This window comes from Macrobrachium nipponense, chromosome 11 (genome assembly GCF_015104395.2).
Source record: "Macrobrachium nipponense isolate FS-2020 chromosome 11, ASM1510439v2, whole genome shotgun sequence".
NCBI lineage: Eukaryota > Metazoa > Arthropoda > Malacostraca > Decapoda > Palaemonidae > Macrobrachium > Macrobrachium nipponense.
In genome coordinates, this window is record NC_061087.1 from 50,510,080 (window position 1) to 50,528,722 (window position 18,643).

Below are 18,643 nucleotides of genomic sequence, written 5' to 3' on the forward strand. Positions count from 1 at the left end.
CACCAAACAGATTACAGCAACTTGCAGCATTTCCTTTGACCATTTTTTATATGATTTGCCTTATATTCATACAAGTATATTGTGTACTTTAGTTTGTGACGTCATTAGAAAGGAAAGTGGCAGTAACGGTGGTAGTATAGTTATACTATATGTGTCTATTTAAATTTTAATAATTTTACCATCTGGTATGCGGTAACCGTGAGTCAAGTAATTTGTTTGAAAAATGTTAATTAAACTTTCATATTATTTTGAAAGTTGTAATTTTTATGAAGTGTTGTATATTTGTAGGCATCCCTAGATTAAATGTTTTGAGGGAATGCACGAACCGGAAATATCAAAGAATTCCGTAGGTAATGGGTAAGTCCCAACAGACTGGTCAGTTGCCATTTGTGTGCATTTACATTAATATTTTTTCCTTTTTATTTTTGTTATAATGTATATGAATTAGTGTAAAGTTTTATTGATTATTCGTCATTTGAAATTATTTATCTGTAGCAAATGAAGATAATACTGTGTGAAAACAAAATAAAGAAATAGTAAATAGTGTCGATGAGAGATATAGAGAGAGAGATAGCGGAAGGAAGGCTGTTGCCTCTCTGGGAAGAACCCACGGACGGTCTGCGGTGACTGGACACAGTAGTACCTGACTTGGAAGAGTGCTCGCTCAGCTGCTCCGAACTTAACGTTGCTGCCGAAGTCATCACTTGCTTAAGTAATTACTTAGCATTGAATTTAGTGGACAAGTATGATTTTTTGTTTGTCGTTTGGGATAACAATTTCTTAAGTGAGAGGGAACACTCGTGTATAAACTGAACGTCTTTTTTTGTAATAACTAAATATATATTTCTTTGTTACATTTAGATCATGTTACGCTTGCTCTGTCTTGCAATGGTTCCAGCTCCTTGAGTTTAACACGGGGTTTTGCTCCCTGAGTACTACTGTGCGGGATATTTGTTTTTACAGAACTAAAATCGGGCATAGGTATTTTATCAGAGGATAGTAAGTCTGTGTATATCTGTCGCTCTCTATTAGATCTAGATAGGATTCATCGCTAATCAGAGTTATTCATCTTATATATATATATATATATATATATATATATATATATATATATATATATATGTGTGTGTGTGTGTGTGTGTGTGTGTTCTCTCGCTCTCTCTCTCTCTCTCTCTCTCTCTCTCTCTCTCTCTGAGTTGGTCAAAACACATTCACTATTAATGGTTAGGGGAGAATACAATTTTATACTCTAATGGCATTTACTTTGTGCGTGTCCCATTGTTTACCGGAGTATTGCTGTGTGTGAGTCCCATTGTTTACCAGAGTATTGCTGTTTTGCTGATTCAGGTTATTGTGTGCAGGAGTAATTAAAATGTCATAAATTTAAATTGATTTGTCATTGTTAGAAGATAAGTAGATGAATGTCGAAAAGCCGTAAAGAATGGTCAAGATTGAGTATTATAGGTGTATGCTAACGCTGTGTTAGGGTCAGACCTAACTTATTTTCGTCCATGATTTGTCTTATAGCTGTATATCTTGTGTTGGGAAAGAGTTTTAATTTGGCAACTTTTTGCCTCTCATAAATTTGTGTGGACTTCTTCAGAAAACAAAGTATTCATGAGAAAGAAGTTATAGTTTTGCTTTAAGATCTTGGCATGAATACGAAGTAAGGTTTTTTTTTTTCGTATTTCACCAGAGGTTGAGTCCTATTTTTAGGAATATATACCACCAAACCCTTGTGTTAGACTCAGTAGAGGTAGCGAAGACGGTCAGGAGAGGATATTTGGAAATATTTAGGAATTACAGTCAACTCTCTTTGTGGAACTGAAATGTGTTGATTCTTTGTGAAAAGAAGAAATGGGAGCTTTTGAGGAAATTTTGCCATTTAGGATAGTAGACAGAAAGGGTGCGAGATGTGCTAAAAGGTTTTACTGCAGAGGGAAACACAAGTCAGCTCTGGAGGACTTGATCATTTTGAAAGGTCTAAAGAGTAACGTTAGGTAGGCAAAATTAACTCTCTTATTTATTGTGAAGTCTGAAGAAAAGGAGGAGCTTCAAATAGAAAGTATTGGAATATTGTGATGAAAGAATTGTTCGACCGCAAGGACATTTTCCTTTGCAAGAATTTCTCCGTACAAGTAAGATGGTTGATGCGTTTTGATTTGGGGGAGATATTCTTTGTTTTAGTATTTTCATTTCGGGGATTTTCATAAATCAGTGAGGAGAAGTTTCAGGACTGTTGATGAAATTGTTTTTTCAAACTTTGTCATTCTTTATCGATCTTTTTCAAAAGATTTATTTTCTGTTATCATCCATTTATAAGTTTTCTTTTTTGTCCAGTTTGACAAATGTGAAGCATGTAAGCATTTCTAAGTATGTATGGCATGCATGAGGGGTTTTGGACAAATGATATGTAAAATAACAATTACGTATTTCCGGCGTCGAGAGACATACAAGTTTTACGCCAGTTTATGGAATTAACTGTTCAGTAATAAGAAGACGCTTGCATTAGTGACTGCTGTATTTTTTAAAAGCCAGTTCTCTGCAAGGGAGGTGGGCAACTGGTGAAAGTTAAACTAAGAGGAGAGCCTCTGATTTTGCTCATGCTGTAATGCCTGTTTGTGTGCAACAAACTATTACTAAGTCTGTTCCCAGAATTATGAAGCCAGGATTGTCCCTAGTAAGATTTCCAACCCCTCAGCGAAAAACGGTCACCGTTAACCTTTTCTTAGTACTATCGTATGCGTGGTCTTCAGATTGCTTTATCAATTCCTTACATTCTTCCCGAATTTCATAAGTTATTATTTCGGTTATGAAGTAAGTACGATGGAGAAATATTTAGAAATTCGTATGTAAATGGGCTCTCTTGAGACTGGATGTTTTTTGCTGCACATTAGAAATGATTTTCAGTTCCTTTTATTCAATAACAATCGCAGATTTCCCTAATTGTGGTTTTTAACCTGTAACTTAGTCATCCCATGACAAGTCAGCATTGAGTCAAACGTAATTATTAGAGCTTAATTTACACAGATATTCAGTAATAACCATGTAAGAAAAAACTACCTGAAAGTGTGCATATATAATGCAGACTCGCCAGCCTTGGTTCCGAACCACTCCACCAACCTAATTCAAACCTTGGAGACGTGCGTTTGCTCCAACCTCACGAACAACTGACATTTCTTCCATACTCTCATTTATTTCTACTTCGCTCCAACTCAAGTTATCCAAAACTCCCTTACCCACACTCCTTAGTGCGGCTAAGTTTTTCTCATTCACACTTGCGCTTCTAATTATTATTATTATTATTTGTTTAAGCAGCCATTTCCGACTAATTCCAATCGGCTGATGCGCTTCCAATACTCAAGGAAACTCACACATACATACTGCACACACGCTCAAATAAGTTGTGGCAGAGTTTCATAATTTTTCGTTCACTTGTCTGATGGACGATTCATGCCGTATTAATCTATTTTTCTTCTCGAAGATGGAAGAAATCATATGTACTGACGTTAAAAGCAGTCACTGATATCTTTACAACGTCATGTTATGTTATTGCTTAAAACTATTTTTCATACAGCAAAATTGACATGAACGAAATGAAGTGACAAAAAACATCATATCACAACCACTGACATACATTACTAAGTAGATAGGAGACACCTATCACTAGTATTATTGCATAAACAGTAGCTCGTAAGCAAAGTGTGCCCAGCAACCTCTTGTACAATGATTTTGATTGTGTTTGCCTGTGTGTGTGTGTGTTTTTTTTTTTATTTATGTTATAATTCCATGTCAGTCTGCTCCTCCATTCTCAGGTAATCGAACCAGTCACCAGGGTAAAGTTTCGATTGATTAAATAAACAATTGTGATTAAATAAACAATTGTGAGATAATTAATTTCATTTCGTCAACCATAGTTCAATTCAGGCTCTCCTTTTTCACTGGGGGTTTCTAGTTTCAGCTGCAAAAGTGTAGTCTATAGGTCATCACTGAGCGGAGCATCCATGTCCTCACTCTACCAGGTTTCAGCAGACTGAAGTGTATCCGAATGTCCATGGGCAACACGGATGCCAGAGACAGAACGGAACCTGAACCGCTGGTCATATCGTCTATGGTGCCCTTAAAGGAGTAAAATTTATATTCTGTTACTGAAAATCCAAAAATTATGTCAGTGTTGATGACAGAATCTATTAATTGTGCTCTCCTGGACACAGCTTGCAGTTCTACAATCTATCAGATGAGGAAAAATTGAGAATAGAAGAAGAAGAAAGTGAAACAACGTTTAAGTTTGGTGATGTTAATGTGTATAAGTCAATGATGAGAGTAAAATTTCCAGTGAACGTTGTAGGTGACAGAGCAAGTGTGATAGCAGATGTGGCGAACAGCTCTATCATCTTTTATTCAGTAAAAAATCAATGAGGAGACCACAAATGAAATTGGACTTAGACAGTGATACTGCAGAAATTCATGGAAAAAGTTGAAATTGAGATGTACTTTCTCAGGACACAATTGCCTTCCACTGAGGGATGAGAAAGAAGCCTGGACGAAAACAAGAAATAATGATGACCTAAAAAACTGATTCAGTTGTTGAAGGATGCTGAAGAAGTATTGGATACCTGTGAGATATGCATTAAATATAAGAAAACACCATCAAGGCCAATTGTTTGTGTGAATATGGCAAAGGAGTTCAATGAAGTAGTAGCAATAGACCTAAAGGAATGGAAAATAGGGGATATACAGTGGACCCCCCGTATTCGCGTTCTCCGGATTCGCGGACTCACACATTCGCGGATTTCTCTCGGGAACGTTTCCCTGCATTATTCGCAGAAAATTCGCGTCGCGGTATTTTTCTATGAGAAATATCCACAAATTCCTGGTTTTTGTTATCAATTTCATCATAAAATGGACTTTTTGTGATAAAACTATTAAAAAAACCAATTATGAAAATTTTTAGTGGTTTTTCCTAAGTTTTAACTAACAAAATAGGCTGTTTTTAGTGTTTTTATAGGGGTTCCAAACATTAGCGGATTCTAACTATTCGCGGGGGGTCTGGTACGCATCCCCCGCGAATACGGGGGGACCACTGTATATGTTTTCTGCATATGATAGATATGGCAACGAGGTTCTCAAAGTCTTGTGTATCAAGAAGTAAAGAATCCAAGGAGATAATAGAGACAATTATGGAGACATGGTTGGAAACTGGTTTGGTATCCCATCTGAAATTCTTGTGTGATGAAGGTGGGGAGTTTGACAACAACTTGAACATTTAAGTGATGCATACAGAAGCATATTTTTCCTTCAGTAATGGCCTGTGTGAGTGTAATCACACAGTTATAATTGTCTCGAAGTAGTAGGGGGTTTTAGCCTTTATCAACTCTTGTATGGGCAGAATCCTAACCTACCATGTACGTACCGTGAATGATGAACTTCCTGCAATGAAGGGTACAACATCTAGTGAAATGGTTGCTAAACATCTCAATGCTTGCCATTCTGCAAGAAAAACCTTTATTGATGCTGAAACTTTTGAGAAAATACGATGGGCACTAAGACAAAGGTAGGACCACTGGTCAAGTCCTTAAGAATGGAGATCAAGTATAATCTAAGAGGAAAGAGCAAAAGGAATGGAAAGGACCAGCAACAGTCATTGGTCAAAATGGTAAAATAGTGATTTTGAAATATGGTCCAAATATTGTAAGAGCACATGAAACACATTCAGGAAATATCATACAGTTTTTATAGAAGCATTGAAGAAGGAAGATATGTTGAGGCATCAAAGAGGAAAGATGAAACAGACAATAGTAAGAAGAATGAGATAGAAGCCGTTATAAATCCATTGGAAAATTTAAACAATGAAAAGGAAGAACAAGAGAACCACACCAAAGTTGAGGTCACTTCATCTGAAGATAATTTAACAGTCAAGAGTATTCCAAAGATTGGATAGAGTAAAGTTCCTGCCAAAAGAGTGATGAATGGCACATAGGAACTGTTCACAGCCATGCGGGAAACTCTTCAGGAAAATATAGTTGCTGGAGAAATATTGAATATAAAGGTGGACATATAAGAGCCATTGATTGGAACAGAGATGTAGAAAAATGGGTATCAGTTTGGGAAGATGAAGTGCAAGAACTCAGTGAAATTGTAATGGCTTGTGAAAACACAGGTCAGGAACTTGATAGAGCAAAACAAGAACAGCTAAAAATCTGCAACAATTTTAGTGTTTATTAGGAAATACCTAACTTGGGTCAGAAGGCATTGCCAGTACGATGGGTGGTGACAGGAAAGGAAAACAGTGATGGAAAAGAGAAAATTAAAGCACGCCTAGCTGTGAGAGGTTTTGAGGAAAAAGAAAAAATCCAGTCAGATTCTCCCACTGTCAGCAAGGAAATGTTGAGGTCCTTTGTTGTTTTCCAAAAGGGGCAGTGACTTCAATTAATATTTAGGCTGCATTCCTACAGAGTGAACAGTTTGAGCGTGAAGCGCATCCTACTCCACCTGTTGAAGCTGGCTGTAATGATAATGTGTAATTTCTTCCGCTTTGGCGAAAGACTGGTTGTCTTTTCTTACGACTGTAGTTCGTAAGCATTACTGGTTCCTCTTTTCTTCTCTCCTACATTGTATCTTAGTAAAGTGGTGGTTCTTAGAATAAGGGAGATGATTCAAACGGAGAAGTTGATAACAGTAAAACAACTTTATTTCTCAACTCCATTACAAGAGAGATAGTTCGGTCATGAGACCGTTCCGTTTGATCACTAGAATAGAACTGAATTCTTAAAGCATCACGTCGATAGCGAAACATTAGCTATCTCAGCGATTCACATAAAAAGACATACGTAGTCCGCCGGCTCGGAAGTTACAAGTTTCCGGCGCAGGTTAACAGGTCAACCGCTTCCCATGGAAGGTGTTATGAAAAGTTAACAAATTAATGAATCGGTGATGTTTTCAAACAAACGTAAACCAGGCTACTGCAGGCATTGCACAGCATGATCTAGATTTGTGATAGTCACGTAGGACGCTCCTAATTCACCAATGACCCCTCGGGTCATGGATCCTATTACAGATATATAATTATCTGTTCAAATAATGTATTTATTACATTAGGCTCGGACAGCTACCATTCAAGCCTTGAATAACAAAAGTTACTTTAAACATGGTTTCTTAGGAGTGTGCTCGTAACATATATTTAGATATAATCATAACAAGTGATTAAATGCATAAAAAGGTTCTGTTACATACCCTTTTTGGACATATTCATAAATAAAGAGAAATGCATGGAAAATATAGATCCATGTTTGATAATAATGATTATTAGGTACCAAAAAAAATCAAAAGGTTAACATGTATACATGAAGATTATGGTAATAGGTAACCTGATTAAGAATAGTGGTTACTTGGTAAAATACAAACATGATCATGGATAATTGTTAAAGAGTACTTGTCATTCTTTGTAATATATAAATATAATTGTACAATTGTATAATAGTATAAGTGTGCACAGATATAGATTCCAGGTACGTACACGCACCAATAGTTTAATACATAGGGCTTCAATATTTTATTAGGTGCCCGAAAAATACTTTTAGGAGTATATTGATATATATATATTGGGCTACAATATTTTATTAGGTGCCCGAGAGATACTTTTAACTGTTCAAAATGCAAAGGCTTGGAGTCTTTCTTGTCCTACATATTGCCAGCGTACAGACCGCTTTTCACACACAACACAATTCCAGACAATTTTCCTAGGCACCAGGTGAAATGGCCAGTTTCAGACGGCTTTTAACGCAACAGGAGTATCGTCTGGACGCGGCAAAACGTTCCCTTGAAGATCCTTCTGTGTTCGCCTCAACCTACGCCAAGCAAAGATGTTAACGGCGATAACCAATATTGCTGTAACGCCAAACACGGCCAGCAGCACGTAGTAACGAAGATTTTCTCCTCCTGCATAAGTCGGTAACGCGTGGTCCATCTCAGCCAGTTGCGTCAAACGATGAGCCACCCGCGCGTTGTATGGGAGAGGTAGTGATGGGATAATTGTAGTCGCCCAGGTGTAGTTCGCAAAGAATGTCTTCTCACGTATTATCGTGTTGACCCCTCTGACTGTGTAGTTTGTAGATGTCCCTGTACAGCCATCAGCTGCTACAAAGACTTGGGAATGGGCGGTGGTCCCGTCCGGGCATGACACTTGAAAACCGTCTTTGTCGTATCGGATCCAGGAGCCATTGTTCATTCTGTAATTGAACTTATTACTGTAAAAGGGATAAAGTTTCTTCAGACAACCTTCGCGTGTATGGGAGAGAGAGCCGTTTAGCACTATGCCTAACTCACATGAATCCATTGATATAGGATAGAATTCAAAAGAGTCAGCTGTACAAACTTTATTATTCATGGCTTCTGAACAGTGAGTGAGTTTATCTAAGTCTTTAATGACTGTAAATGATTTCCTATCAGGAGAAATCAGAACATGTCCCGTCAAATTGGATATTACTGGACTTGAGTTATTCGTCATGAAAGTTGGAAACGGTGCTATTTTGTATGATTGCCAAGCATCGGAAGAATCAAAAGGGATAGTGATCATAATCCTATAATTTTCAACGCTGACTGATATTAGGCTATAATAAAACTCTATTTTATGGGCGTCTAATAAAGGAATATAACCTAGTTTCTCCCGTCCGTTCTCCAAAGTTAAAGTTAGATCTTTAATAGGCATAAGGTGTGGAGATAACACACCTTTTGTTGCTAACATAATAGCTTCCACATAGTCCTTTGATTTCTCAATAAAATGTGATATTTTTCGAACTATAATAAGCTAACGTAGCCAGCAAGTGTTGAACTTCCATAATCTGATCGATATTACTAGAATGTTCGTTCACCAAACTCATTATTTGATTGATTGAGGATAACTGGCTGCAAAGTTCAGACAAAGCTAATTCGGTTTTGTGTTGCAAAAACTCAATTCTTTTATTTTGATTATTTATCTTATGGCGATTTGAAATTCCTAAGCCTAAACTCGCAACAGATCCCAAGATGTTTAGTCCAGCAAAAATAAGCGGGTTGCGACGTTCGAGAGTATTGTGCCCCACAGACCACATCAGCAAGTCCCGAGCAAGTTCCTCTGCCTCAGCGGTTTTATTTTGCAAGTCATAAGATAACATTTCCGCGACGCTTAGGGTTTGAGCTAGCGAAATCTCTGAGTTAGCATGAAAATAACGTTGGTGCATTTCCCTTAACGAAACAGCAAACCTCAACAGGTCATTCTTTAGGTTAAGGACGTCATCCTCAGGCAAAAAGATCGCCTGCATATCCACTTCTATGACTATATTACTCGATGTAATAAAAATGTCCTGGGTTCTTTCGATAATAGTGCCATGATTAAATTCTATTTCTTTCGTTTTAGCGCTCTTTCCACACGACAAAGATGTCTGAACGAACAATATCACTCCTAACAATAACAGATTCATTTTGGAAACCTGTAATGAGTAAAATATATGTAATAACTCATGTTAAAGAATATGTTTACATACAAATATGATAGATTTATATATATATAAATTATTATACAAGTTTCATAAATACAACCATTTTTCCCTCACTCCATCTACCTTTCTTTAGATTCTGATATGTGCCAATGGAACGATTCTCATATCAGTGGGTTGGGATACATTTTGAACCCTAAATCTATTGGCCGTTAATGTTTCTAAAATGTTAAACGGGCCTTCAAACTTAGGTGTCAGTTTGTAATTTAGACCTTTACGTACGTATACTTGTATGTATACCTTATCGCCCACGGCATATGTTCTAGTTGGCTTAGCTATTTTATCATGATTTCTTTTCATTATAATTTTTGCTTCTTCTAGATTCTTACGAAGTATATTATATCGACTTATGCTTGCATCCATAACATCCTTTAGAGGATTTGATAAATTGGTTGTAGGCGTTAATACATGGAAAGGTGTTCTAGCTGGGATACCGTACAGTGCCTCGTGCGGTGTCATTTTAATAGACACATGATATGAGTGATTAAGTGTGCTTAGTACCGCAGGTATGGCAATGTCCCAGTTGGGGTCTGTCCCCCTAAGGTGACCCTTAAAATGTTTAAAACCTTACGATTTGCCCTTTCCACTAGCCCATTAGACTCTGGGTGATAGATCATGGTATTGATTTTCTTTATGCAAAGGAATTCACACAAGGAGTTAAGGAAATGATTATTGAACTCCCCGCCCGAGTCTGATATGATTGTGTGTGGAATTCCATGTTTACAAATGTAGCACTCGTAAAACTTCCTAGCGCACTCGACTGCGGTTTTTGTTTTAAACGCTATCAGTTCTGTTTATCGAGTCAAGGCATCTATGATTACTAGGAGGTGCTTATTTCCTCTGTCTGACTCGTAAAACCCTGTTAATAAATCTAAGTGTACTCTTTCAAAGGGTTGATTTGGCACGGGGTAAGCCCCTAGGCTGACAGGTGTCTTCGTGTGCCTTTTGTATTCTTGACAAGTGCGACAATTAACTGTGTGCTTTTTTTTATCTGTAAGCATCGTATGCCAGTAAAATAAAGATTTGGCTTTCTGTGACATGATGGAAAAACCCGGGTGTCCATGCAGTGGATTTTCATGCAACCATTTTAAGACAGTGGGTATGAGTGAGATAGGTACCACCACCTGGTTGTTATTCAACTGTGGTGTGTTGCGGGTTTTCCTCGTCACGGATCTACACAGGATATTATCTTTGATTATATAATTCTGCTGCTTATACTTTATATATTCCTTTTCCTTCGGATTTCCGTTTAACGCATTTATGATTTTTTCTATTTGCTGATCTTTTCTTTGTTCCGTCTGTAATAGTTCAGCACTCCAGCCCAGATCTTCCCGTTCAGATATAGTTTTAACAATGGGCGTGGAGGTTGAGATATCTATTAATTCAGCTAATGGCTCTGTACAAGATGACGAGGGGTTGCGTGATAATGCGTCAGCAATGATATTTGCTTTCCCAGGTAAATACCCGATCCTCGCACCAAAGTCTTGGATGATCATATGCCTCCGAGTTCGCTTAGGGCTGTAACTAAAGCCTTTAAAGAAGTCGGTTAGGGGCTTATGATCAGTGAGAACCTTGACGGGATAACCGTATATTATGAACTTAAAATGCACAAGTGAATTAACAATAGCGAGCCCTTCCTTGTCTATTACTGCATATTTACTTTCGGAAGGTCTCAGTTTACGTGAATAAAAAGCTATAGGGAAAAACTGTTTATCATATTGTTGAAGCAATACACCACCTACTCCTAGGTCTGAGGTGTCTGTTGCAATAAAGAATTCCTTACCGAAGTCAGGAAATTTCAAGATAGGAGAACTACACAGTTCATCTTTCAATTTATCGAACGCCTGTTGATGTTTTTCAGACCATATGAAATCTACGCCCTTCTTTTTAAGATCGGTTAGGGGAGCGGCTATGATGGAGTAGTTCCTAATGAACCTCCTGTAGTACCCGCTACACCCTAGAAATTGCTGTATTCCCTTGACGTTTGTAGGTATCGGGAAGTTACGGATAGCCGATACCTTATCATGGACTACTTTAAGACCTTGACTAGACACCGTGAAACCTAAATAGACTAGTTCTGTTTTGAAAAATTCACACTTACTTATCTTTACCCTTAGGTTATGCTGCCTTAGTCTTTGTAGCACTAACTCTAATTTACGTAGATGTTCTTCTAAGGTATTAGAAAAGATTACTAGGTCGTCCATATAGGCATGTAGGATATCTCCTAACAAGTCTCCAAACACAATGTTTATCATTCTAGTAAAAGTTACAGGAGCACAACGTAAACCACAAGGCATACGCAAAAATTCATAATGTCCCCTGGCTGTGCTGAAGGCAGTGTATGGGATACTCTCTTCTTCTTCCAACGAATCTGATGGAAGCCTTTTAGTAAGTCCAAACTGGTAAAATATTTGTTCTGACCTAGTAAAGATAGAATATCGTCAGTACATGGCACTGGGAATCGGTCAGGGATTGTTTCCTCATTTAAGCGACGAAAATCGACGCATATCCGCCAAGTTCGATCTTTTTTGGGTACTACTATTAACGGAAAATTATAAGGGCTGTTTGATTTCCTAATGACTCCTTCTTTTAGCATTTTACCTACTTCCTCAGTTATCTCATTCTGGAATTTCATAGGAAGTCTGTACGAAGGTACATAGATTACTTTCTGTTTGTCCTTTAGCCTTATTTGATGCTCGATGACATCCGTTTTTCCTAAGGTTCCATCCGTAGTGGAAAAAACATAATGATATTCAGTTAAAAGATTCAAAAATTTCTGCTGAATTTCTTCTTCTTGAATGTCCTTATTGATTTTATTTTTTATAGATTGCAAAAGGGATTCATCCACAACTGATTGAGCGTGATTGATCTCAGCTACGGTAAGAATGCAATGTTTATAAACTTCCACATCCAAGATATGTTGATTTTTGTGGATTACTAAAGTGGTATTCAAATGATTACAGACTTCGATGTTACATTGTTGTTGTGAGCCGACTGTATAAATGGCTTGTGTGACGGATAATCCGTGTGTTTTCAGAGTGTCGGAAAGGATTAACATTTCAGATCCCGGCAAGGTTTTCTTTACACGCACTAATATGTTCGAAGTTATGTTCAGCTCGAGAGTTTGCGTGCAAGCTGATATTACGGGTGAGCGAGAATTCTGTTGGGTCGCGTGGATTATTTCTTGGTTCATGAGACAAGTGGATTGGTTCTTCGATATATGTGACTACACTTTCTGTCTCCTTATTATCTAAAACTGATTTTAGGGTATTAGAAGACTTATAGAATTTTCCTTTGATATACACGCCGTGTTTTGCAGGGGCTAATGTAATGTTTTGATTAGCCATAGACGGGTATCCGATAATTACTGCGGGATACATATTAATGTTTTGTACAACGATAAAGGTATCGGAAAACATGTGCTTACCGACCTTGTACTGAACATGAGTTACTCCTACCACATTTAATTCATTATTTCCTATACCCGAGAGTCTTACTTCGGACTTCTCTATAGGGAAGTTTGAAAAGAGTAAATGATGAGTCCTCAAATCCATGATATTACGTGGGCTACCAGAATCAAAGAACAAAGTAAATGACTTATGGTCCAAATTTACTGCATGTAAGGTCGGTCGTAACTCATCTTGACTTATAATTGCATGAATTTGTTGCAAATCTACGGGAACCTGCACAGATTTTTTGGACTCGGCCGTGTGTTTCATAGGAAAATCGATTGCTTCACAATGATCTGATAAATGATTAAACTGATTATTTGATACAAAAGATGTTGATATGGATGACCCAACATCGTCCTCTCCCCGCCTGGAGCTAACTACGTGGTATTTGCTTTGTTTTGCACTCCTTGAAAATTCGCTTGACCTTGCAAGTTCTGGCTAGACGGCCCAGGAACAGAGGTACCTGAAGCCCGATTTGTTTGTTTCTGCTGTTGAGCAGCATTACTGTTTGCTTGTTTCTTTTTATAGTACTGAGGACCGTTCTTTTTGTTTTCATTGGTAACTGTTTGTGTGTTTTTAGGATTCTGCTGTTGATTCCGCGAGAAGCAACGATTATATGAATGAGTGGAACTATTATGTATTGAACAAAAACGCGTCCGACAGTCTGAAATCATGTGACCTGGTCGTTTACAGTTATAACAAACCATCCCTGCAGCTTGATTATTATTATGGACCACGTTTACTTGTTGTGATTTATTCTCATTTTTTGCAAAAACTTGAGTAAGCGAGGGATCAAGGTCAGTACATTTAGACATGTGTTTTTCGATTTGTTTATACACATCTAATTCCGTACTGTCGGGCTGCAGCTTTTTGTCAAAACACCGCACTAAAGCTTCAGGCAACATGGCTGTATGTAATGCTCGTGAGGTATATGAGACGGATAAAATCTTTCACGGCGATTCTGGCACTTGTAACCCACCCGGAGTTACTTAAACTTACTTGATATTCATTTAGCCGGTCGACAATTAGCGCCACCCGCTCGACAACATTAAGCTGAGTCATAGAGGCTTGGTTAAGGATATTTCTTAAAGCCAGTACTACGTCTAAAGCCTCTTCACCGCCATACACGGCACGTAACCTAATTTTGAACTCGTCCCATGTAGCCGCTTCTTGGAAAGAAACACCTCTTAGATATGCACTTGCATCTCCTTTAGCAAAGTCTATGAAGCTTTTGGCTTCCTGTAATTGTACAGCTGGGTCTGTGATGCTTTTTGCATTTAAATGAGCGTCTACAGATGAGATCCATGCCTCAACATATTGAGGCAGGAACCCATTGACCCGACCTTGAAAAGGGACAATTGCTGACCTCGCACTAACGAGCGTCACAACATTCGGGTTGCCAGCCGCAGTAGTTGCCATGTTCACTTTTACTTTTTTCTTATCACTCCTATTCCTTGCGGTCCTATCAAAATATCTATAAGAATACACTCGACCACTACGTAAACGCATATGCAATATACTGTATAAATGTGTTGCAAGTAATAGGAAAATCCCCCAAAAAGATACTATTAATATAGGTAATTTGATAAAGATATTATACGGAGAACTCCTGGAAGAAAAAGCGATTAGCAACAACGAGAAAAAAAGTCTGCGGGCGAGAACTCGTAGTTGAAGATTGATTCCTGTAATGAATGAAGATTAAGACTATATAACTCACCCCCAGAATACTGGATGATCGACTCTTGATGAACAACACTTCACTGAGAAAAAACCTGAATAGATAAAAGTTCTACTTAGCTCTGGTTTATATGGGGATAGATTGTTGACAATCCGATGACGTCACAGGCCTCCCTCCCTCTTCCTTCGTTCCGCGTCGGAAGTCGCTCCGATTGTCGTGAATTGACGTCACAGCCTCCCTCTCCTTCTCGTCGCGTCGAGGAAGTCGCCTGCAAATTCGTGATGGACGTCACAAAGCCTCCTCTTTCTCCTCGGCGGTTTGCTTCCTGCTTGGCCTACTCTCCACGTCCCTTGCTTGTCGAGTCGCGCGTTGTTTCCTTTATTTGTTTCTTCTTTCTGTTGATGTTCGATGCTGCTCTGCGTCCGGTTTTGATTATTGGAGATATGTGATAACAGTCATTCAAACGTCGATGTTGATGCTTGTATTCTTCTCGATGAAGGACATATCTTTGTCTTCATAGAATGTTTACAGTTGCGTTGATTGAAGTTCCTGTTTCCTCAGTTTATTATTGACTTATCGCACGGCCCTGATGATTGAAATTCTTCGGTCGGCTGATATGGTTCTTGTTAAAGTTAGTCTTCTTTATCGCTGCCAGCATTGTAATTTCTTCCGCTTTGGCGAAAGACTGGTTGTCTTTTCTTACGACTGTAGTTCGTAAGCATTACTGGTTCCTCTTTTCTTCTCTCCTACATTGTATCTTAGTAAAGTGGTGGTTCTTAGAATAAGGGAGATGATTCAAACGGAGAAGTTGATAACAGTAAAACAACTTTATTTCTCAACTCCATTACAAGAGAGATAGTTCGGTCATGAGACCGTTCCGTTTGATCACTAGAATAGAACTGAATTCTTAAAGCATCACGTCGATAGCGAAACATTAGCTATCTCAGCGATTCACATAAAAAGACATACGTAGTCCGCCGGCTCGGAAGTTACAAGTTTCCGGCGCAGGTTAACAGGTCAACCGCTTCCCATGGAAGGTTTTATGAAAAGTTAACAAATAATGAATCGATGATGTTTTCAAAAAAAGCGTAAACCAGGCTACTGCAGGCATTGCACAGCGTGATCTAGATTTGTGATAGTCACGTAGGACGCTCCTAATTCACCAATGACCCCTCAGGTCATGGATCCTATTTACAGATATATAATTATCTGTTCAAATAATGTATTTATTACAAATGTACTATGGAGATTTTAAAAAATGTGTACGTATATGGTCCTAATGATGCTGTTGAAGATGGGATGTAATCAGGTGAAAACTGACCCTGCAACATTCTATTGGTATTGTGAAGGAGATTTGTCCGGTATGTTTTTGATGCATAGATGATTTTTTGTGGGGAGGAATCAAGAAATTTGAAAGTGTAATCATTGCTCAAATCAGAAATCATTTTCAGGTTAGGGAGCAAAGTAATGCTATATTCAGATACAATGGCCTGGATACTGTAGAGAATGAGCATGGTGTCAAAATTCACCAAAATGAGTGTTGTAAATCTCTGGAATCTATAAATGTAAGTGCTGAGAGAGGGTTAATAAGAATATGGAGTGTAATGAAGAAGAAAAGGAGAATTTTAGAAGTCTAGTAGGGCAACTAGGGTGGTCATGCACTAATTCAAGTCTTGACCTGACTTGTTATATGATGCATTGGAACTTAGCAGTAAAATAAATATCCCTAAAGTAAAAGATCTGATTAAGGCAAACAAATGTCTAAGAAAAGCCTGTACCTTTGAGAGCTGTATGTACTTCACAGGACTGGGAGAAAGTATTAAGTTTATGTTGGATGTGTACAGTGATGCTTATTATGCCAATGTCCCCGATGGATTTAGTAGTGCTGGGGGCATTGTGATTTTCTTAGTGGGTGAAAATGGAAATAGTTGTCCTTTATACTTGGGATTCAAAGATTTGATTTATCCTGCCACACTTCTACACAATCAACACCAAGCGCCACTAACCGCAAATTGCCAATAGTGCAAGCAGTCCCTGATATTGGTGGTTGTTCTGTTCTTGGCAGGGTGCTGATGAGCAAAATTCGCTATTAACCCAAACTCAGCAATAAGCCAAGTTTCGGTTAATGGCGCTGCTGTTGTGTATGTTATTGTGCCATAACTCTATTATCGGCACTTTATGATAACCGAAACTTGGCAAGTTAGAACATGACATTAAACTTATTTTAGGTTCTAATACAAGTTGAACTGAGTTCATGACGGTGAATGTTCTGAATCCCTCCATAGTGTGTGCTCTTTTCTCATTCCCCTGTTAGAAGTAAGGTGTTGGTGCCCCCGCCTGTTAGTAGCCTGAGCCTTGAACTGCCCTGCCATAGTTAGTGTGCCTTGCTAATGAGTCAGCTACCAGGGTTCTCAGCTGATGGGGTTCTGTGTTCTCCAATACCTACTTTGTCCTTTTCTTGGTCTGAATCTCTTTTTAATACATTAGCATTAATTTGTTCCTACACGATATACAAACTCTCGGTCCTTCACATTAGCGATTACTTTCAGCGTAGGTTGCATTAAGGCTGTTAAATTCTTGAACAAGGTGGTTAGGCAGTAACTACCATCTGGTAGGCAGAGAGGATCCAACTGCCCGGATGTAAACACTCCACTTTGCTTTTGGCCGTCTTCCGAGGAAGATGTTTGTTTGTGAGATGTTGGCCAGCCGTTGATCACAATTTTCCCGGTGGGATCTCTATTTTGTTGTTTTGAATCAGTATGTGTTGTGCTTGATGTTAATAATTAATTGACTTTAGTAATTAATATGCAAACCCACTTTTTGTGGTAGCCTTGCTAGCCACTTTTCTACTTCATGTTTTAAGGGTCGGCGGCAAGGATGTACACACACCCTTATCATGTTTTTCGCCCTTTAACGTTCAGGCCGAGACAGTGTATTCATTAGAAATTTACGCTTACGCTTTGGAAATTACCAAGGGGAACTTCGGAGGTTTGTCCTCTGTTTTTCTTCCTTCCGGTATTTCCTCTTCCCTTTCGTCCTTTCGCTAGCCTATTGGACGAAGTGGACGGGGCATGTAGTGTTGATGTTTGAGGGATCTCCTCTCATTTCTTAGGGCAGTGCTCTTGAATGCCAGATTAGTATCCTTAATTTTTGTTTTTACAGTTGGCCATCTGTATTTGCATTCCCTGGATTCGCGGATTTCTCTCTGGACCATATCTATCCATTAATCATGGGAAACATCTAACTAACCTTTTCATTCTAAAGGCACATAGGTATAATTTATATGGAGGAGCACAGGAAACTCTTGCTACTATTTATCGACAACTCTAGATCCCCAAGGGAAGGCAAGCAGTATGCAAAGTGATTAGAAAATCTGTTACTATCTCCAGGAAAGTTGAAGGTAAACCCTGTGTTTACCCTGGTCTCCCTTCTTTACCTTTATATAGAGTTGTTTTGAACAGACCATTTGAGAATGTAGGTGTTGATTATTCTGGGCCTATTGTCATTAAAAGACTGAAGATAATGAGCCAAGGAAGGTTTATATCTGCTTGTTTACTTGTACAGCTACAAGAGCAGTTCACCTAGATGTGGGATATGACAGCAGAATCATTCTTATTAATTTTTCGTAGGTTTTGTGGCACCTGGTCTGTTCCCAAACAAATAATTTCAAATAATGGAACAAACTTTAAAGTAACTGCCAAGTTTCTTGAGGAAATATGTAGCCGTCCTCAAATACGAGAATATTTTAGTAATCGTGGAATTGTTTGGAAATTCATCGCTCCCAGAGCACCTTGGCAAGGTGGCTTCTATGAGAGGATGATTAAGGTTAAGAATTGTTTGCGAAAGATTTTGTATCATAAGAGAGTCAGTTTAGATGAACTTCAGACTGTGGTTGTTGAGATTCAATCTTGTGTTAATAATAGACTGCTTATTTATATCAACAGTGATAGGATATCTCCAGAACCCTTGTCACCTTCACA

The 18,643-nt window shown here is 38.4% G+C and overlaps 1 protein-coding gene across 2 annotated transcripts in view; it reads left to right on the forward strand.

Annotated features, from left to right (window-relative positions):
* The first annotated feature begins 596 nt into the window (after positions 1–596).
* Positions 597–18,643, forward strand: part of LOC135205819 (hydroxymethylglutaryl-CoA synthase 1-like) — a 640,683-nt gene continuing 622,636 nt past the window's right edge. The window contains exon 1 of one of the 2 annotated variants that reach the window (XM_064236994.1): positions 597–743. The gene's annotated coding sequence lies outside the window, so the exon portion shown is untranslated. The remainder of the gene's footprint in view (positions 744–18,643) is intronic. The other variant, XM_064237005.1, reaches the window with a different exon arrangement.